Source organism: Schistocerca piceifrons, chromosome 3 (genome assembly GCF_021461385.2).
Source record: "Schistocerca piceifrons isolate TAMUIC-IGC-003096 chromosome 3, iqSchPice1.1, whole genome shotgun sequence".
Taxonomy (NCBI): domain Eukaryota; kingdom Metazoa; phylum Arthropoda; class Insecta; order Orthoptera; family Acrididae; genus Schistocerca; species Schistocerca piceifrons.
In genome coordinates this window covers 344,542,644-344,566,222 of record NC_060140.1, presented here as the reverse complement: position 1 = coordinate 344,566,222, position 23,579 = coordinate 344,542,644, and the positions used below count along the sequence as shown (strand labels likewise).

At 41.9% G+C, this 23,579-nt stretch overlaps 1 protein-coding gene and 1 non-coding gene across 2 annotated transcripts in view; one reads left to right on the top strand and one right to left on the bottom strand.

Annotated features, from left to right (window-relative positions):
- Positions 1 to 23,579, top strand: part of LOC124788647 (heparan sulfate 2-O-sulfotransferase pipe) — a 278,514-nt gene that overhangs the window by 4,222 nt on the left and 250,713 nt on the right. The gene's annotated exons all lie outside the window — the stretch shown is intronic.
- Positions 9,940 to 10,014, bottom strand: Trnat-cgu. Its single transcript has one exon. It is a non-coding gene; the product is annotated as a tRNA-Thr (tRNA).

Here is a 23,579-nt window from a genome sequence, read left to right as displayed (position 1 = left end):
GTAAAAGCGACATCATCGCAGTAACTGCGGTGGTAGCTTGAACTAACAAGTTTAAACAACAATTGTGAAATCGATCAGCCCCCATCAGTTGTGAGCAAGCAGTGTTGCGTAGTGCACGTGCGGAGATAGTGTGTCAACGTTGGTGTGTCACAAATCGCAATGGAGCAACAGTTTTAAATCAAGTGTTCAGGACATTCCACATTCTCCAGAACGTTTTGAAGAAGAGAAAAGTGTGTCCAAAGTTTGTCCCTCACACCTTGTCTCCCGAACAAGCGTGGATACGTTCCGAGACTTGACTGAAATTCTGTTCTAGAACCAATGATCAAACTTAACAAGATCTGGCATTATCAATATTAACCCACCGCAAAACGTCAAAGTGCAAAAATTCATATGATGGGTCAATGCTCTGACGACATAACCGACATTCAAGCTAACGTGACGAGCGAGATGAACAACATCCCAAAGGATAATTTTTTCTGACAGCTTCACGTGGTTATATGCTTGTTCTGTGCCTCGTGCTCAAGTTTTCTTTTCTATATTCTTTTGTTTATCCCGTCTTGAAACTCATTTGGACCGTCAAGCGCCGCCATTGCCGTAGACGCTACTATCAGCTCCAGGAATCACTTGTCGTGAGTTTGCATCTGCTGAGCACTCGTGATATTTTTTCAAGTCTGTGAAAGAACAAGAGGTGCTCTAAGATAATTAAACGCTGCGAAGACAGGTGGGTCATAGGAGCCAGTAATACAGTTGGAGGAATTACGTTATACGATTTTATTGAGGGTTCAAATGGCTCTGAGCACTATGAGTCTTGACATCTGAGGCCACCAGTCCCCTAGAACTTAGAACTACACTACTGGCCATTAAAATTGCTACACCACGAAGATGGCGTGCTACAGACGCGATATTTAACCGACAGGAAGAAGATGTTGTGATATGCAAATGATTAGCGTTTCAGAGCATTCACATAAGGTTGGCGCCAGTGGCGACACCTACAACGTGCTGACATGAGGAAAGTTTTCAAACGATTTCTCATACACAAACAGCAGTTGGCCGGCGTTGCCTGGTGAAACGTTGTTGTGATGCCTCGTGTAAGGAGGAGAAATGCGTACCATTACGTTTTCGACTTTGATGAAGGTCGGATTGTAGCCTATCGCCATTGCGGTTTATCGTATCGCGACATTGCTGCTCGCGTTGGTCGAGATCCAATGACTGTTAGCACAATATGGAATCGGTGGGTTCAGGAGGGTGCTGGATCCCAACGGCCTCGTATCACTAGCAGTCGAGATGACAGGCATCTTATCCGCATAGCTGTAACGGATCGTGCAGCCACGTCTCGATCCTTGAGTCAACAGACGGGGACGTTTGCAAGACAACAACCATCTGCACGAACAGTTCGACGACGTTTGCAGCAGCATGGACTATCAGCTCGGAGACCATGGCTGCGGTTAGCCTTGACGCTGCATCGCAGACAGGAGCGCCTGCGATGGTGTACTCAACGACGAACCTGGGTGCACGAATGGGAAAATGTCATTTTTTCGGATGAATCCAGGTTCTGTTTACAGCATCATGATGGTCGCATCGGTGTTTGGCGACATCGCGGTGAACGTACATTGGAAGCGTGTATTCGTCATCGCCATACTGGCGTATCACCTGGCGTGATGGTATGGGGCGCCATTAGTTACACGTCTCGGTCACCTCTTGCTCGCATTGACGGCACTTTGAACAGCGGACGTTACATTTCAGATGTGTTACCACCCGTGGCTGTACCCTTCATTCGATCCCTGCTAAACCCTACATTTCAGCAGGATAATACACGACCGCATATTGCAGGTACTGTAAGGGCCTTTCTGGATAGAGAAAATGTTTGACTGCTGCCCTGGCCAGCACATTCTCCAGATCTCTCACCAACTGAAAACGTCTGGTCAATGGTGGCCGAGCAACTGGCTCGTCACAATACGCCAGTCACTACTCTTGATGAACTGTGGTATCGTGTTGAAGCTGCATGGGCAGCTGTAACTGTACACACCATCCAAACATGATGCTGCTGTGCTTCAGGCCCAAAAAATATACTGTGATTTGTCGTCTGCAGATGCTCTATATTTTTTGTTCTTCGAGGTCACAGCAGTGAACTCATAAACACACTTCACATCTCTCGTGGTAATAATGTGTGGAAGACGGCAGCAGACGTAAGTAGACCGGCAGCGGTTAAGTGTGGTGGCGTGCGTGATCAATCAAAGGTGCTTTATGGCTTATGCAGTGCTGTTAGGTCTTTTGCGCTATCTATGCACCCAAATTGCGTGAAAATGTAATCACATATCAGTTCTAGTACAATATATTTGTCCAACGAATACCCGTTTATCATCTGCATTTGTTCTTGGTGTAGCAATTGTAGTGGCCAGTAGCGTACTTAAACCTAACTAACCTAAGGAAATCATAGACATCCAGGCCCGAGGCAGGACTCGGACCTGCGACCGTAGCAGTTGCGCGGTTCCGGACTGAAGCGCCTAGAACCGCTCGGCCACAGGGGCCGGCTTCATTGAGGGAACCATGCTACCATTGTGCTATAATGTTTTACGCAGGAAAACTGAAAGATTTTGACTGGACGGGTATCTGAACCTTGTTCCTCTCAAAAAAAGTAACTTTTTGATCACTGTGCAATGTTGCCCATTTCGTCACTCCCCCTTTCCCCACCCAACCCCGCGCCATTCTTTCTTCTTGCAGATTTTGTTAAAAATTCTTTTCCTTTTGATCTTCTTATCTTTTTCGTCACTTGCTTATAGATCTTTAGTTACGTTCAGTGATAAGTTAGTTATACTTTTTTTGGGATCATGGAAAAAGGAAACGAGATTCTATGAAATGTTTCCAAAGGTTGTTTACCGTTTACCAGGAATACCCTCTGCTCACGGGATGTACAAAAAGCGATCTCAGACCACGTGGGAGAGGGTGATAAATAAATGATATTTGATTTACTTAACGCTACTTTTGCATCAAAAACAAATTGCATAGTATAGGGGGTCACACCCGTGTCAATAAAACTTGTCAGTACTGGTTCGTAACTAAACTCTAATTTGTTTGTGATCTTGGTGGTCTCAAAATCGCATGAATTTTTAACGACTTGACTCTCACTGAAGTAAGTGAAATTTCAATATGTAATCTGCTTTGCTGCCACTTCCTTCGGAATACGAAACGAAATTGCTTTTAAAATGATTATTGACATACGAGGATATATAGTTTTAATCCCCCAGTAAATGCGCATATATTTATGATGACTAACAGAGTAATAGGTTAACTTCACTCCCACGGAACTGATTTCAATGATGAATTTACATATGCTAAAGAAAAAATGACCATATTAATAATACGTCATAGCAGTTATATGAGTTTGCAGAAATCTTAAGAAATGTGAAAATTAAATTTGTCTTCGTCAAATGCGACGAAAAATGGGTAGTTAATAATGTACTACAAACATTACACATTCACTTCGGCAGTTAAATTTTTGACATCTATAGGGTTATGAAGCCGGTAGTCATAGCACTGGCGTAGCTTACGATTACGGCGACAGACACTAACACTAAACTTTGAGCGCTACACTGAAGCCCATCTGTTCGCCCCGCCAAGTAATCATACGATGTAGTGGCAGGATCAGTCTACAAAAGCATGACTATGGCTTCACCATTTGGGCAGCAGATGTCTGTCTTTTTCATCTGCCTTTTGCATGACGTGCTTCAGTACGCCGACAGCAAACGGTGTAAGTGACGATAGCGCAAAAGACCTAACAGCACTGCATAAGCCATAAAGCACCTTTGATTGATCACGCACGCCACCACACTTAACCGCTGCCGGTCTACTTACGTCTGCTGCCGTCTTCCACACATTATAACCACGAGAGATGTGAAGTGTGTTTATGAGTTCACTGCTGTGACCTCGAAGAACAAAAAATATAGAGCATCTGCAGACGACAAACCACAGTATATTTTTTGGGCCTGAAGCACAGCAGCATCATGTTTCCTACATCAGACCTGCTATCCGCGCATTAGCGTGGTGGGGCCCTTCGTTTGACTCCTACAAAACCGAGCGAGGTGGCGCAGTGGTTAGCACACTGGACTCGCATTCGGGAGGACGACGGTTCAATCCCGTCTCCGGCCATCCTGATTTAGGTTTTCCGTGATTTCCCTAAATCTTTTCAGGCAAATGCCGGGATGGTTCCTTTGAAAGGGCACGGCCGATTTCCTTCCCAATCCTTCCCTAACCCGAGCTTGCGCTCCGTCTCTAATGACCTCGTTGTCGACGGGACGTTAAACACTAACCACCACCACCACCACCACTCCTACAAACTCTAGATCACGCAACACAAATTTAGTTTTCGTGCCGTTTTCTTCACTATCCGAGTGAATGTACGCATCTTCATTATTGAGGACATAACTCTCCAGTATAGTGATGCTCGACGCGGAGACTGTCGCTACGAATCCAGCTGATTTTCCTCACGAATGCTTGAATGGCGAGGGGAGAAGACACATTGACTTAAAGTTTCCGGTCGCAGACTGAGCCAAACTCATGTGTTAAATACCAAATCTCTCTGCATCGAATAAGGTTATGTGGTTCGCCCACAAGATGCAGACGTTAGTCTCAAAGGGTCACTCGTCCACAATTTCTTTGCGTGCTATTCGAAAGGCGCAGGTTACGTGCTCGCACTGGGTGTCACCCTTTCTCCGTCGCCTCTCGTCGTCAACAACGACATAAACTTGAGCCTCTACAAAAGCTCATCAAAGTCATCTGCCCTCAATAGACAAACAAAATGCTCAGAAATCACGTTTTGGAAAGGAAGTCATTGTGTGTGATGAAAGAAAACGTTACCAGTTAGGTGGCTGGAGGCACCACACTATGCTTCCCGATCAACAATTTCATCTTTTAAAATAATTTTCACTCAAATTCGTGGAAAAGTTGATCCTCTTAGGATCTGAGCAATTGTTTCTCATCTGTTATTCGCACAATCTGTCCATAGGTTGCCCGTCCGTGACCATATGTCGTACCGCAGTGATCGACCACTGATCGCTCATATGTCCCAAGTAACTCGACGAATCGCCGAAGATCGTGTGTGGCAACGTGGCTGCTAGCTGCGATACATTGGTTTAGCTATTAAGTGGTTCTGGAGTTTTGTTTTGTTTCGCCATGGCCCTTTGAAGGAAGGATTTTCCGTTTGAATTTATAGAGTTATTCAGGAATCACGGGCCACTGAAAACTGAAGACGAATGAGGAGTTGCCATTTACATTAATAAGGGATACAAAATTTAAAACAAAACCATGTTCAGATCTTACAATGATTACCATCCTGAAATTTATGTCGTAGGTTCGAATCCTGCCTCGGGCATGGATGTGTCTGATGTCCTTAGGTTAGTTACGTTTAAGTAGTTGTAATTACTAGGGGACTGATGACCACAGATGTTAAGTCCCATAGTGCTCAGAGCCATTTGAACCATTTGTGTCGTAGACTAGTGGAAAGTTAATAGTAATAATCAAAACATATAGGCCTCCAGATGGTATTAATGAACAACTTGACGCTTTATTCAACTTTTTAACATCTAAACCGAAGTAGCTAATATTAACTGAGAAAGCTGAGTCAAATTTTTAAAGGTGTGCAGTAGCTACTGCAGAGATAACTTTCGTTTTCTCGCCGTTTCATATAATTTCTCTCTCCGTCACATTAATTACAATAAGTGTTACGGAAACCATAAATACTGTGATTGTTAGAATTTTTATACACACATTGAGATCACAGAAACATAGCGTAAATGCTTGTGGTTACACGACATGAATAATAAATGAGAAAGGAATCGAGGATTTTAAGGTATATTTACAAAATATTACCTTAAAGATAGGCCGGCCGGTGTGGCCGTGCGGTTCTAAGCGCTTCAGTTTGGAACCGCGTGACCGCTACGGTCGCAGGTTCGAATCCTGCCTCGGGCATGGATGTTTGTGATGTCCTTAGGTTAGTTAGGTTTAAGTAGTTCTAAGTTCTAGGGGACTGATGACCTCAGAAGTTAAGTCCCATAGTGCTCAGAGCCATTTGAACCTTAAAGATATTCACAACACACTTGGCGTCCACGAAAAATGTAATATATTCTGTAACATAACCCACAACGTCAAAACGAGTTTGATAAAATGAACTCGCATTTCTTTTATTTTTGTTGCAATTATTAGTCTGTGTACGGATCTCCCCCTAAGTATAACAGTTGATTTTCTATACCGCTTAATGGGTCATCGATATTTGAAATACTGGTTGAAACTGTTTGATACATCGCTCGTGTGTAGCAGGGTGGAAGCGACCGACGGACTGCAGGCGATATCGTTACTGTAATGGCTAGTGATACATCGATCGTTTATGGGCCTTTAGTGATAGTAAACACTTTTCTGTTACCGTTAAATGCAGTCTAGAAGAAATATTGAACAGGAGAGGGTATCTCCCAAATAATTTGAATGAACAAAACATAGTAACTGTGAATACTGTGAGGTTTAGAGGGATGCGGTAATGAGACTGACGGCGCATACGAATCTTAATATGGGACAAAAGTACGTGGAGAATTTGTGTAACGAATTGATGCAACCCTGAGATCGGATTGAGCAGTTCCATAATTACGACCTAACACACCATGTGCAAATATGATTGATGCACAAACAGAATTGTAAACTCACCGAGTTTACATTGTGACCTCCACTTGGTGTTACGAGTACAATGTCTTGACACAATGGTGACAAAACAACGAAACACTTTTTATGTGTTGGAATATGATAGATTTTTATCTGTTACAAGAGTGCAGAACGAATTCAGATGGAATTATGAAAAAGAACCGCCAAGTAAACAGACCACTGTGCGTTGATATCGACAATTGTGGGACACTGATTCTCTGTAAACAGAAAAGTACTGATCGACTAAGTTTTTAGATGCAGCCATGGAAAGGGTGAGTGAAAATTTCGTACGTGTCCAAACCGCAGCAAATTATGTGGAAGATTTTGGGACGGCGGTCACAGTTCAAACCGTACCATCTGCAGGTCATGTAACAATTAAAGTTCGAAGGTTATGGCTGGCGCCTTCAGTTTTGCATCACAATCCAGGAAGCACTTGAGGATGAAAATTTCGTCACCAAGCTTATATTCAGAGACGAAGTAGCCTTCGATTTATTTGGAATGGTTAAAAGCCACACTGTGAGAGTATGGGGCACTGAAAAGCCTAATGGAATTGTAGCGCATAAACGAGAATCGCGGAAGGTTAATGTCAGAGATGAAGCTGTACGGGCCGTTTTTCTGATCTGAGAAGACTGAAACGGTGCAAAATGCAAACTTGGTGAGCATACGGTTCTATTCATGTATCAATCATATTTGCAAATGTAATATTTTGGAAAATATAGAGCTTTGAAAACGAAATAATTATGTACAGTAGCCACCTTATTAAAAAACTGGACCCACGCTAGAAGTGTCTCACCAGTGACGCATTTGCGTGTAAAGTGCTGGAAAATGTGTGTTTCTGAGTACAACTCTTATCACTGTTTTGTAAATTGCACACGACACTGCCAAATTAAGATATTCACTAAGCCTTAGTTAATTTATCGGGTTACGTTGTATGCCTGGTGTACAACAAATAGGAAGTGGCTCGTGGTAATTAGAGTTAAAGGTAGCAGAGTTTGTTATAGCAGTACCACAACAGTGAAGAGTAAGTCACGTTAAGAAGTATGAGTAATATAAGCTGATGAGCCAAAGGAACTGATACACCTGCTTAATATCGCGTAGGGTCCTCGAGAGCACGCAGAAGTGCCGCAACGCAACGTAGCATCGATTCGACTAATGTCTGAAGTAGTGCTGGAAGGAACTGACACCATGAATCCTGCAGGGCTATCCATAAATCCGTAAGAATACGACGGGGTGGAGATCTCTTTTGAACAGCATGTTGCAAAACATCCCAGATATGCTCAATAATGTCCATGTCTGGCGAGTATGGTGGCCAACGGAAGTGTTTACACTCAGAAGAGTATTCCTGGAGCCACTCTATAGCAACTATGGACGTGTGGGTTGTCGCATTGTTCTGTTGGAATTGCCAAAGTCCGTCGTAATACACAGTGCACATGAATGAATGCAGGTGATCAGACAGGATGCTTTAGTACGTGTCACCTGTCAGAGTCGTATCTAGACGTATCAGGGATACCATATCACTCCAACTGCACACGCCCCACACCATTACAGAGCCTCCACCAGCTTGAACAGTCCACTGCTAACATGCAGGGTCCACTGATTCATGAGTTGTCTCCATAGCATTTCACGTCCATCCGCTCGATACAATTTCAAACGAGACTCGTCCGACCAGACAACATGTTTTCAGTCATCAACAGCCAATACCGGTGCTGACGGGCCCAGGAGAAGCGTAAAGCTTTGTGCTGTGCAGTCATCAAGGGTACACGAGCGGGTCTTCGGCTCCAAAAGCCCATTTCGATGTAAGTTCCGTTCAATGGTCCGCACGCTGACACTTGTTGATGGCCCAGCACTGAAATCTGCAGCAATTTGCTGAAGGGTTGCACTTCTGTCAGTTGAACTGTTCTCTTCAATCGACGTTGGTCCCGTTCTTGCAGGATCTTTCTCTAGGCGCAGCGTTGTCGGAGATTTGATGTTTTACCTGATTCCTGATATTCACGGTACACTCATGAAATGGTTGTACAGGAAAATCCCCACTTCATCGCTACCTCGGAAATGTTGTGTCCCATCGCTGGTGCGCCGACTAAACCACCACGTTCAAACTCACTTAAATCTTGATAACCTGCCATTGTAGCAGCAGTAACCGAACTGCGCCAGATACTTGTTGTCTTATATAGGAGTTGCCGACCGCAGCGCTGTATTCTGCCTGCTTACATATTTCTGTATTTGATTAGGCATACCTATTCCAGTTTCTTTCGCGCTTCAGTGCAGCCTATATCTGCAGTCATTTCCATTAAATAGAACACAATTCATAGAAGTCCGGCGAAGCACAAACAAAGCACAACAAAATAAGCAGAACAAAATGTGTATGAAGTATTGGTGCAGGCTTCACGCTACGGAAGTTGCATTTTGAAAGTGAAAGCAAACGGTAGCGTGGGTGTGATTATATACGTTACATAATTTGCAGGACATGCGGGTGCTACGTTATACCCATATGAAATGCTGCTGTGGGTGGAGGACTTTCGATATTTAATATGGCCAGTGGTATACAAAAACAAAGTTTCTAGTAATGAGTGAATCAGCGATTGATATCTATTTGTACAGTGAAATCTCTTGCGTAAAGTGATATACTAATTGCTGATCGCGTACGGCAGTCCGCCACTTTCGAGCATGCTCACTTCTTGTAAATCAGACGCCCTAGTAGAGTACAACAGTTTGTCAGTGAACTTATTATTATTGTTATTACCGTACGACATACAGAAAATTCACAAGTATTTACTTGTTAAGGTTTACATTTGGTAACGAGAGGTTACCATGTGGTATCACTTCATCCAAACCGTTCAGAGCACCTTTAAATGCATGGAATAGACAGTTCTCTTATTGAGATTTCCTTTCCACAACAGTTATATTCAGAACTTTAACAGCAAGCCCCCTTCTTCAGGTTGCGGACATACCTTCCTCTTCAGTTCGGAAGCTGTTGAGTCTCGACCATTCACCGCAGGGAAGATCAAATCCTGTTAGCTAATTTGTTGAATTTTGAAAGAGGTGGAAGTTGTGGCTGATTGCTTGTTCCGGCATTCTTTCCAATTTCTCTGATATCTAAACGATATGAACCCCCAATTTCGAACCATTACGGTTTCCGTAACTTGAGGTGCGTGCCTGGTGGATTATGGAAAACGCTATTTAGAACTCACAATGAAATGAATACCCTTAGCTGCATACAGGAGTTGATATAAGTCAACGGGGACAGTTGAAAATGTGTGCCCCGACCGGGACTCGAACCCGGGATCTCCTGCTTACGTGGCAGACGCTCTATCCATCTGAGCCACCAAGGGCACAGATGATAGTGCGACTCCAAGGACTACCTCGCACACACCTCCCACGAGACCCACATTCTCACCTTATATGTCCACACCCTACATTCATAGTGTCCCTACCCAACACACTGCCGGCCGCTGTGGTAGAGCGGTTCTAGGCGCTTCCGTCCGGAACCGCGCTGCTGCTAAGGCCGCAAGTTCTAATCCTGACTCGGGCATGGATGTATGTGTTGTCCTTAGGTTAATTAGGTTTATGTAGTTCTAAGTCTAGGGGACTGATGACCTCAGATGTCAGGCGCTTCAGTCCGGAACCGCGGAACTTCTACGGTCGCAGGTTCGAATCCTGCCTCGGGCATGGATGTGTGTGATGTTCTTAGGTTAGTTAGGTTTAAGTAGTTCTAAGTTCTAGGGGACTGATGACCTAAGATGTTAAGTCCCATAGTACTCAGAGCCACCTCAGATGTTAAGTCCCATAGTGCTTAGAGCCATTTTAACCCACTATACTCATTACTCGTGGAAGACATTCTTACCAAGTCCCATGAAAGATCTGGAAATATGTGTGCATCCACACAGAAGAGGAAGGTCATGGACGGTATTGCCAAAACTATATACTTATATGGATATGGTGTCTGTTCTTCCGGACATGCCCGAAAGAACAGATACCATCTTCAGATATATATATATATATATATATATATATATATATATATATATATATATATATATATATATATATATTAAGGCTCACCGGCCATTTGACCATATTCTTCTGTGCGGATGCACAAACAGTGCCCGAACTCTTACGGGAATCGGCAGTAAAGCCACGAGTAATTAGTATGAAGGGCAGCGTCACTTTTAATATAGTGCAGGACAATAAGTTGCGAATGTGGGGTCTCATGTGAGGCGTGCCAGAGATAAGTCCCTGCAGTCGCACTATCCTCTGTGTCCTTGGTGGCTCAGATGGATAGAGCGTCTGGCATGTAAGCAGGAGGTCTCGGATTCGAGTCCCGTCGGGGCACACATTTTCAACTGTCCCCGTTGACTTATATCAGCGCCTGTATGCAGCTAAGGGTATTGATTTCATTTCATTGTCAACCAGGGGCTGAACCGCACAATAACGCTGAAAGAGTGGTTCGGTGTGGTCGGTGGAGGGATGCAGTGGACTGCGGTAGTCGTCGTGGGGTTGTGGACGTTTCTAGGCCCCCTGTTTACATACAATACAATACATACTATACAATGGTGAGTTGTACGGAAATGCTACATACAAGGTAACTCTTCTAAACGTTTAAGAAACCCTGAAGCTACGTAGATGGCGCTGAGACAAGTTATTTAGTAGAAGGCACATGGAGCCGCAAATGTCGGGAAACAAACCAAAAGTGCTTGACAAGTACTGAACATGTGACTTCATCAGACGACGTACCCAGCCGCACGTGCAGTGACTCGGCTTGTCGATCCTCCCTCGCCGGTAGGGGGCAGTGACACGCACGCTCCGATAGGCTACTCCGTTTCCGAACACTCTTTGTAGATGTGATCTGTTGTAAACGTAGAAGTTACAAAATTACTGTCCTCGCTGCAACCAATCAAAAGCTGTTCTAATTCTATGTTTCTTCCTTTTGTCCCCTCTTTTTTTTTGTTTCTAGACTTCGTTTAGTAAAGAACACATAGGTCATTTACTGTACTGTACTTTGCAGTTAATCAGCAGAGTTCGTGAGACCGGCAAATAAAATAATAAATCTTATCTCCATGTAAAAACGTGATTCCTTAATGCAATGCAAAGAAATACTGTCTGCCAGACGCAAGACTAGATCCGCGACTCCCGTGCGCTAAAGTCGCGGCTGTATGCCCGGGGCCACACCGAGGTGAAAACTTTACTTGAGTTGGGATGATGAGCTGCGACAGACTTACAGGTGCCACTGCTGCACGTGCAGCGAGCTACGTCATCCGGTGACATCACATGTTCAACATCTGTCATACACTTCTGGCGTATCGCCGGCCATTGTGGCCGAGCGGTTCTAGGCGCTTCAGTCCGGAACCGTGCTGCTGCTACGGTCGCAGGTTCGAATCCTGCCTCGGGCATGGATGTGTGTGATGTCCTTAGGTTAGTTAGGTTTAAGTCGTTCTAAGTTCTAGGGGACTGATGACCTCAGCAGTTAAGTCCCATAGTGCTTAGAGCCATTTGAACCGTTTTTCGGGGTATTTCTCGACATTTGTGGCCCTGCGTGCCTTGTATTCAGTTATTTGTCTCAGTGTCCTCTAAGTCGCTTCGGGGTTTCTTAAACATTAATATGAATCACCCTGTATATTAAGTCGCAACATACAGATTTCAAAATAAGACATGTATTTTCCCTGACAATTAAGCTTCGCAAAGTCACTGTGATCAGTATCTACAAACCTTTGGGACAGTCCTTTCAGTAAGGTCTTAAAGTCAGGCACTACCATATATTGGGAAGCCTCTGCGAGACTGTATAGAACTGACCGATTTCCACCTAGTCTACAATGCTAAACATGCAGATCATTTAGATCTGCTAAATGGCAAAAGAATTAGTCTTCCGATATCTGGATAATGTCTTCATCAACGTACAACACCCGCGTCCGGCCATCCTGATTTAGGTTTTCCGTGATTTCCCTAAATCGCTCCAGGCAAATGCCGGGATGGTTCCTTTCAAAGGGCACGGCCGACTTCCTTCCCTGTCCTTCCCTAATCCGATGAGACCGATGACCTCGCTGTCTGGTCTCCTTCCCCGAAACAACCAACCAACCAACCAACGTACAACAATGAAAGTGTGACACCAAGAAAACTTCTCAAATCATTCCCACACAATCAGTTCAGACCAGCCATCATTCAGTATGGAGTAAACGTTCCACTTATTACCTCAGTGTGTGAGACAAATTTTGTCGATGAATATTGGCAGCGATGGAATTACAATTACCATTCTGCATAAGAGACACACAAAAATTCGTTATTTTGTTTAGGAAGATTCGCCATCTGTATTTAAATATGTGTTATTAAGAGTAATGAGAGATGTAAATAAGGATGAATGTAATCGAAAGGACCGCCGCATGCTATTCGTAGTCTGAACAGTCGAAACATGAAAATCACATCAGGTCAGTTGCGACGAACTACGTGGCATGGGTTAGTGAAGGTGTTTTAATCAGAAGGGTAGTTTGAACACCGCAGTAAGCATTGTTCTGTCGAAGTGGTATGCTCCTGTGGAGTACCTACCAAGATCGCTCTTCTGATACGCAATAGACACGAATGTGTATGTAGTGGTGTTCTTTATGTTAACGACCATTTATATTTCAGTTTTAATGGAAAGAGATATCCGTATTTTTCGACGTGTTCTACATTGAATAGGTAGTTGTCCTTCCGAGAGGTTTCTTATAATGATGATTAAAACATAAGTATGGGATTGAAATCACCCTAAAATCACCCTGATGCTCGCGCATCAAAATAACATTCTTGGACAAATGCGTAAAAAAGAATCATAATCTCTTTCAAGGAAGCTACACCACAGGAAAAAGTTCTTTGATACCTGTCTCAATTAATACGTATTGGGACCATGATAAAACATTCCTTCGTTATTAATGTACCTTTTGTTTCACTGTGACAGCCGCTGCTGTATAGCCAAGAGTTGAGTTTGGCAGTTACGACTGATATGCTTCAAAAGCAGCGAAGAGAACATTCTAACGCTATTATTCGTTCCTTTGTTTTAATCTTCAATGGATCACCAATCTGTTTATGCTGCTATGTAAACTTTCCCAAGAGACTTCCACAAAAAGTACGTTCTTTCCTCTAGTAATTTCCGTGCATGTACCCTTAACAGGTCACTTACAGCTTCAGCACCATACCTAAGATTCTCTATCAGTTACTGGACATTGGAAATATACCAAAACCTTGAGTGTTACCCAATAATAGGTTTCTTTAGTCTTAAACGAGGTTTTAAAGCGTAGGCCTACTAGAGTTACCATAATTCTAGAAATAAATTTTATTTGAAATATTAAAAAACTAAATAACAACTGTGGTTGAGAGAAGACATGAAAAGTAAGAAAAAGTAATCAAGAGGACACCAGGTGGTGAAAACACGTTATCACAGAGGAAGGCAAAATGGGAAGAATAGCCTCGAGTGGCCAAATGACAAAACATGGAAGAGAAAGCCAAAACCTCCACATAGCATAATATTGGGGAACATTTCTAGATTGATAAACAGAAAACACAGGGGGCACACTTCGACTGGGCCTTCTAGTTTCGGTTTTCTCTGTGTTTCTTATATGATAACAGGAGGATGTATGGATGCTAGTTTCGGCAAGATTGTTTCCCTTCCCTGTCCTAATCAAACAGAGGCAGATCTCTATGGTCACACCGTTGTAATAAAATGCTGCTAACATTTCTGCCTTCCGGAAGGCTTACGTGCAGAATATTAGCTCCGAAAAGCAAATGTCTGATTGCGACTACCAGTCCAATACACAAAATTGACTTTCTCCAACATGGCCACTATTGCCCTGATCCCCTGAGATCTGCGATTTTACTGAAAAACTGGTTTAAACTGTATGTATTTGCCATTTATTTTAATGTGGATGTAATACGGCTGGACGAGTAGATTATTAGTAAGTACTTGACGGTAGTGTACAATTTCGTCTGGAATATATAAGGCTCGTTTTGAATTGTAGTCACCATATTCATACTGTACTTAAATACATTCATTATGTACAACGCAATAAGAGCTCGTCGAATGATATTCCTAAATGGGCGCTGAGCAAAGTCAACTTGTTCAATGTAATATGTTGGAATGTTAACTGCTATCATGCCAGTCGTGTGATTACGTAATAAAGCAGCAATAAATATCAGTGTCCTGTCTACGACTTGGAAGTCAACAATAAAATTTTCCAAGGTCTGGCGACATGATTCGTGCACAAGCGTAGAGTACTAGTCAGTGTGTTAGCGGTAAGACCAATACGAAATACCGTGATTCAAAGGAAGAAATAGCATCTTCTCAGCAGTAATCAATACGAATCGTGCTGCTTTTGATTAAAAATGTGGTGCTGGTTCCAGTGTTCGCCAGATTTTGTAGTTGCTGCGTCTTAAGAGAGACTACTAGCTGGCCGCTGGTGCCTGTTTTCAATGAGTGCTCGTCCTTCACGCGTTATCGCGTCGGTCTCTTTTTTTGTCCATTAGTTAGCAGGGAAGCTATGCCTACCAGCTGAACTGTAAGACATTAGGCGGTAGCAGAAGGCTTGTGGAAGGCAATTCCTATTTCGGCTATTTCGGTCTACATACAGCCTCAGTAAAGAGGAAGTTGAAAATAAGAAAGCTACGCTAAATAAGACTCAAACAGCATTAAGTATTTGTGACTTATTAACTTGGTGTACATTTATAACGCATCGTTACTTATTAATTAATAAAATCAGCGTAGCATCAAGACTTTCAAAAGAATTCTAACATTGTAGAACTACTCCTCTTGTTCTCAAACACTCTGCTACCGTTCCTCCGACTGTTGTCGGGAAAAAGGTTTTTCAGCTACGCGTGCTGCCAATTCAGTTACCACTTGAAACTCGCTCAATGTTAGATATGATTTGTTTAATTCGATGCGAACATTCGTAGCCGAAGCAGTGCGACAACTCCTACGCTACACCCAAACAACAGTTCTGTAACCTAGTAAATGAATAAGTTCTCACCGTTCCAAGGCAAGAATTGCTCCTCAGCACCCCTTACAAAATTAGCGTCCGTGTTCTGCGGTAAAAAGTTGAAGATTCATTTTTCTTCGAATATGAATGCGTGTGTAACCATTCTTTTAAGTATCGGTATTCTCGGGTAAGACTGAGCTATCAAACTTCCGTCTGCAGTTCAATAAATGGATATAGAAATTTTCACATTAGCTTCGTACATGACTACAGACATTCTTTCTCTCACTGTCTATTCATAAAACACTCCAGCGGACAATTGCATAAAAAAGAGACGATTTGCACAGGCCCCTCTTTAATATCTGTTGTGCAGCAAGGGGATAACGAAAAATAATGAGCCCCTCCATTGTATAATCATTTCCAATTTGAATTCTATTCGATATGCAACGGAGGAAAGGGATTTATGTTTACAATCAAAATGGATTGTTATTTTATTTAAAAATAGTCTGTGACCCGGAAACGCAGTTCCACAGTTTGCAGTTTCGTATATTTGCTTGGCAATAACTGACGCTTCGATGTTTCTGACGCTGCCTTAAAAAAAAGTCCCTCTCTATCCACTGTCTATGGTGCAGGAGGGTGTAAAGCCTAGAAAGTAAACGAATGAACACAGACAATTTTCACAATATGCCTCATACTAATTGGAAGAAATCTGTCACCATGCTTAGAAACCACGAGAAACTGGCTCGTTCAAACTACAGAGTGCTCGCCAAGGTTCTCAACAAAGATTTGTTTGTGTAATAGACTTTAAGTATGGAAGAATATGCATTAACAAACACTTGTTCACATCGGGTTCCTCACTTTCAACAGATGCTGTGAACTTTAGTGGTCTTATAATGTGTAAATTGTCTGTGTCAGTAAATCTAAATATCCTTATAATTTTGTTCACTATGGACAGTGCTGTTGCAGTAATCGTGTTGCTTTCGTAAAATTGTAAGACAACGATCTGCCGTCTGTCAGTAGTCGTGATTTTCTTCCGATGCACGATGCATTTCGGGCCCTGGGTCCTCATCTTCAAGTGTCTGTCATCAATTTTCCATCATTGTTTCAAAATATGTTAACACTGATCCTTTTAAGTGTACGTGGGCAAATTGCGATGTGATATACACTAAGGTGCCAAAAGTCATGAAATAGTGATATGAAATTATAGAGATGGCGGTAGTAACGCGCGCACAAAGTATAAAAGGGCAGTGCATTGGCGGAGCTGCCATCTGTACTCATGTGATAGATTTCCGACGTGGTTATTGCCGCACGACGGGAATAAATACACTTTGAACGTGGAATGGTTGTTGGAGCTAGACGCATGAGACATTGCCTTCCGGAAATCGTTAGGGAGTTCTATACTGCGACATCCACAGTGTCAAGAGCGTGCCGAGAATACCAAATTTCAGGCACAACGGACAACGCTGTGGCCGACGGCCTTCACTTAACGACCGAGAGCAAAGCGTTTGCTTAGAGTTGTCAGTGCTAACACACAAGCAACACTTCGTGAAATAACCACAGAAATCTATGTGGGACGTACGACGAACGAATCCGTTAGGACTATGTTGTAAAATTTGGCGTTAATAAGCTACGACAGGAGACGACTGACGTGAGTGCCTTCGCTAACAGCAAGACATCGCCTGCAGCGCCTCTCCTGGGCTAGAGATCATACCGGTTGGACCCTAGGCGATTGGAATTCCGTGGCCTGGTCAAATGAATCCCGATTTCAGTTGGTAAGAGCTGATGGTGGGGTTCGAGTGTGGTGCAGACCGCACGAAGCCTTGGACCCAAGTTATCAACAAGGCACTGTGCAAGACGGTGGTGGCTCCATAATGGTGTTGGCCGTGTTGACATGGAATGGACTGGGTCCTCAGGTCCTACTGAACCTTTCATTAACTAGAAATGGTCATGTTCGGCTACTTGGAGACCGTTTGTAGCCTCTCATGAACTTCATGTTCTCAAACAACGATGTCATAACACGGGCACAACGGTTCGCGAGTGGTTTGAAGAACATTCTCGACAATCCGAACGAATGATTTGGCCATCCAAATTGCCCGACAATGAATCCTAATCGAACATTTATGGGACGTAATCGGAGATCAGTTCATGCACATAATTTCCTAAAGCAATTTAAAAAATACCCTTTGAAGATTAGAAGACATACCAGCGCTGTAAAGTACAAAACATTTGATACTTATTAATGGACTCGTTGGTAGTTCAGGATGTGTAATAGGATTGTAATCTGTAAGTCGATAGTTTGAATCTCGCTACTAGCACGTTTTTTTTAAATCTTTTTTGAACTCTGTATTTATTAAGCATGGAAATGTTAATTAATAAATAATGAATTTTAATTTTCAACAAAAATAAAATAGTATTATTTTTAATTACTATTCCCATGAAAATGGAAATAACTCGAAATTTGGTACAAAAATGAGAAACGTCGAATATAAAACCAAATAGTTTTTTATTCCCAGGGATTGAACAGTCTTATTTATGTATACATTTCTTCTCCTTAAACAAAAATAATATCGCTTTCCGGATCAAATTTTAATTTGTTTCTATACCACCAGTAGTTGTGCTTCAGTATTTGTTATTTAACATTTCTATTTGTTAATAAATGTGGAATTTAAAAAAGTGTGCTGTACGGAGATTGGAACCAGTGGTTTTATGACTGTAATTCTATTACGTTATATGCTTCTTTTCTTTTAACACTCAGACCAGTCATCATGACGTTTAAGCTGTAGGTCAATGTTCAATGTTTGGCACTCTAAAGTACGTTTCTATGGTTTAATTGGTTTTTATCTTTCACGTTATCCGAAAACGCAAAAAAATGCGTTATAATAAAGGTTCCATGCGTAATCCCAACTAAACTTCTGAACTTAGTTGCTGAAGAATTCGTTAAGGAAGTCCAAATGTTTTGTAGATAACATCGCTCAGAAATATTACAGTCATCAAATATGATTTTTATTTTTTAGTTTTTTTGTGGGGGACGGGAGATTGTATCGGATTACTTTGGAAACGTTTAAATGCTATAAGTATGAAGAGGGCCAGTCTGTAAAGTCCCATTGTGTTGTAAATGTAGCTGCAATTCTTTAAAAAACTAAGATAAAAAGTAATATTATTTACTGTTCCAGCATTGGTGATGTCGTTTCTAGGTACAGTATGTGTAAAAATATTTACATACATTGAAATAATTTTACCTTCACAGCACATTTTCACAATATTTAAACAAGTCGAAGAGTATCTGAATGTAAAGATGTCACATTTTTATCTTTACACAAATGATACTTGCAACACGAATTTTTTTCCCGCAGATATCAGATGTGACTATGTTGCAAAATGAATAGTTATCACTGTTAAATTCTGGCTTCGTTACATCGTAAGTAACATCTGATAGTAGAAAAAAAATCTGTTTTGCAAGCATCTGTATACAGATAAAATTGTCATATCTTTACATCAAAACACACACACACAGAAATTATAGAGATACCCTTTAACTACTTTAAATTTTGTGCAAACGTGCTGTGAAACCAAAACTGTTTCTACTCGAAACTATATAACTTTTAACAGAAGCAATAAGTAATTCACTTTTAGTTTTGTAAAAGATTGTAACTACATTACATAATTGTACAGCCTTAACAGCACCTGTGGTAACCTGCTTTCAAACAATTATGTTAAACTCGTGGTGACTACCTTAAAGCGACTTTTTGTAAATATTAATTTCCGACCATAGTTTCTTACCTCAACGTACTCAGTTTACAAGCCTCCTCAATGCGCTCAGTTTACAATCCTTCGCCGTCCGTAGAACTTTCAATATAAAATCATAGAACATTCCCAACCCATTTCAAATCGAAATGGCACTCTGTTAAATTTGTTCGTTTTATAGCACACTACTTTACGGTGGCATCATAACTGAGCACTAACTAAATTAAGGTGCTAGCTTTTTCTGGAACTTATACCGACGGATCTTTTATGTGGTATGGAGTCGTTCTGGCATAATATTCAGTAATGATAATGGAAAAATATAAGTTTCCGAAACCGACCAGCAAATAAATTTCAAAAAAATAATTGTAGCTGTTGGTGGAGCTTCTGGTACAAAGCGGATTATGCAGCTCCGGATCCAATCCAAGCATCCATCATGCGGAAACGCATCAGGCAAATCGTATGGCTTGAGACTCGATCAATTACTGCCATCACTACTCATCGATTCGCTTCGCCTATCGTGTATGCGAGTCAGCAAACACGGGTGCGATGCGGCTTGCATACTGGACGTGCGCGTTACCTGCTGCTACCGGTAATGAGCACAGATGTGGAAGGAAGGCCGACTGATATTGTCTGGATGCAGTATGGAATATTATGAAAATAACTCTTCCCTGCGAAATATTTTTAATACCCCATGCGCAACTCTTTTAGTTCAAAGTTATCGAAACAAGAACCTCTAAACTTCACGCGGGAACAGACTTTGCCTGTCCAAAGTGGACAGCGACATATAAAGGTGAGAAACTATATTCGTGTCCTGGCTCTACATAACACATTAACACGAGTTCTTTTCGAAGCTGTTTTTGTTTTTAAATAGTTCCAACAGTTTAGGACCCTCGATTATCAATAGAAGGAAATTTCTTTTCTATCTAAGCGACTCGTGGTCACGAAAAGTGACCTCCGGAATTGCGTCATTACTAGAAACATACGATTGGTATCCCAGGCACCAGTGCTCTATGAAAAATTCCATCAAACTAAGTGCACTTCGCATTCTAGAAACACACCAAGGCGTACATATTGCTTTTCTTGCACACACAGTTCATTTCTCATTGTTTTCAACCGAACAGTATGCGAAGCGATTTTTAATCGTCTCGCAGAGGCAGAGATGCGAGAATAATTCCGTAAAAATGGAAACTTTGGTGGAATAACATATGCGAACCACACCTAGATATTGTGACACTGCGCTGTATTTGTACCAACAATGCAAACATTATCTGCTGCATGGAAATACGCGTAATATTAGCAATAAAAGAGCTGATGAGAAACCATGGCATTATGTTATTTGTAGTAGTGATCAAATTGCGTTCATACCTCACTGAAAAAGTAGCACAGTAGAGAACTTGAAGAATGCAAGTTCTTACATTCATCTGCGATAGATTTCGTTGCCACCGCGTATGGAGCCGAACTTTTCTGGGTTGCTGCGCCAGTGAAAGCGTCAAGTCGCGTGATGTAACTGCACTGGGCAACATTCTCAGCTGGCTAAATGATGTGCCCTCCATCTACAGCCAATTTCCGCATTGAACCAGTAGAACTACTAGCTAGAGCTAGCTCTGTTCGAAAGAAGGCTACGGTTAACCTCCCATCGACATTAGAAACGGAAAAATACCTAAGTTGGATACAACAACTGTAGGAGGAAGGGCGAAGGGAAGGCGGTAAGTCAAGTTAGTTTCACCGTGGATGACAAAGTTTTGATATTTAACGACATAAAACTCTGGGTACACTTGCTTAGTCAGTACCCGTTACATATTCTGGCGTTCTTCAAACTAATACTGAAGTGATACGTCTGTTTGTTTGCCGGCGCAGGATGCAAGATCGAAACCACCACGAATTAACTGGAACTAATATACTGGAATACGCATTATCAGAATAAGAGGTTGGTGATTTGAACCCGTACTGCAGAACTTCGCCCATCAGGAGGAATCAAAGATATAAGATCAGTGGAAAATTGTTTTGATGAGAAACCATGGCATTATGTCATTTGTAGTATTGGTCAAATTGCGCTCATACCACACTTAAATAGTAGCACAGCAGACCACTTGAAGAATGGAAGTTCTTACTTCTCTCACACTTCTTCTGGGTCACTTATTATTTCAACTGCTTTCTTTTAATGTTATGCTGTTTTATTCACAATGTTTTGCTTTTTCCCACAGTCTTTGTAGATTATGTTCTGGGCTGTTTTACTAACACAAGAAACTGTTTTGATAAATGAAGCAAGAAAAATAGAGAAGCGGAACACAAGATCAGACTGGACAACGATGCAGAAGGAAATCGTTAGTCTGCTACTCAAATGACGCACCCCTGCGTCGGTTTAAGCGATGTCAATACACCACCGATGCAAATTTAGCTGGTTAGACGGACACTTGAGCCCATTCCTTCCGGAAGCGAGCGCTTTAATCACTGCGCAAACACACTCGGCAGTTGTCAAAATATCTAAGAACTGATTTGTAAATTAAGCTTTAGAGTTCTACGGATTCTCAGTTACTGTAGCTCACCAGAGCGGTGATTGGCTTTAAGGCTTCTGTCTAGTTTCTACTACACAAGAATGTCGCATCGACTCTTATTGGTTACGTGTAGCTCCTGTTACATCTCTCTGGCAACATTTTCGACCTTTTGGACTTCTGCGATTCTGCCATGTTCTCACGCATGCAGTTATCTCATATGACAGACAAAACTTTCGTTTGCTTATGGTTATGGTTAGATTCTAAATGATAGTTAACAATCCATCTTACTCAGATACACTTCTGCTACTAGTGAGTGAAGCCCATAATTCATATACGTAAAGAGTTCATCTTATAGCCCTGGAATTACAGCCCTGAAATGAATTAACAGCCAAAAACAATCTCTCTATACATTTGTCCCGCATCTCGTAGACTCATACAGGTATAAACTTACCTCAAACGCCGAATGGCATGTTATTTGTGTACTCGTATGTGCAAGGTACATAATCTATAACAAAACGGTGATGTTGTAAGCATATCAAAGATAAGTTGAGGATTACGGAAGCTTATACAGAGGATATGTCAAATAGGTAATAAAGTCTACGAATAAATCTCTATTCAGACGAAAATAGCAACTGCAGTGGGGGACCTCCAATAACAATGTAAGCGCATGGATGACCAAATACTAAAAGCACGTAATGTCTGACCACGTGTTACCCGCTGTGTACACCTCGCAAACTCTTATGATGATGATAATTATAAAAATTCTTTGAAAGAAACAACGCAATGGGATTCGGAATTAGTGAATCTAAAGAACGAAAATGGGAAGCAAGAATGTCTGTGTGTTACAGAACATGTGTAGAATTACCGATTCGTCGTAGTTGCACGTTAAGATTCTCAAAAACCGACTTATCGAAATTCTGCGGCTAAAACCTGCCCAGAATGTGGATTTAATTTTGACTGATCGCACAAGCAACAGGAGTGATAAGAATCATTTCGCTAAACATATATATAAGGATAATGGAGATTTCCTTACCTACTACTTGCAGCGCACCTCATCAGGAGTGAGTCCTCTTTGCCTCTACCCATACAAAGTTTACACGGAAGCATTTGTCACATTCTCCGACCAACTTAACAAATATGGGCGTGTTTCTTGCACCCAAAGAGTTTGCTGCTTCAGAAATATTGATACTGACGGGGGTATCTTCGCTTCAGCAGTTATTTCGTCTGCTGAAGGCTGACTGCTGGAACTGTTGTAACTGAATGTAACTATTAATTCAGCCCAAACATCCACGGTAGAAGGAAAGTAATTCGTATTATTGTTGCATAAAATAAATGGCAATTTTCACGCTAGTATTATTAATTAAACGCTTTCTTGACAGGGCAACAGTAGATCAGAAATGTGGCAAAACAGTAAAAAATAGCCAACAACACTTGTTAAGGGTATTTTACGAAACTTTATTTAAAATGGTAACAGTTTGATGTGTGGCACTGGATGTCTATACCCAATACAATGAAATCTTGGCAGTCTATGATTTTGTCACTATGATTAAAAATAATTATGCAGTCTCTCGTTTCACTGTCCTGTAGGAGGAGTCACGAACGATGGCGATCGAGATTAGACTTGTTCTGCGTACCTACGTCACGCGTTCTCCAACAGCCAACGAGCGTTCAATAGTGTTGTCAGCGCTCTGCTGCGAATATCGTAGCCAAAGCGAGCATTAAACGT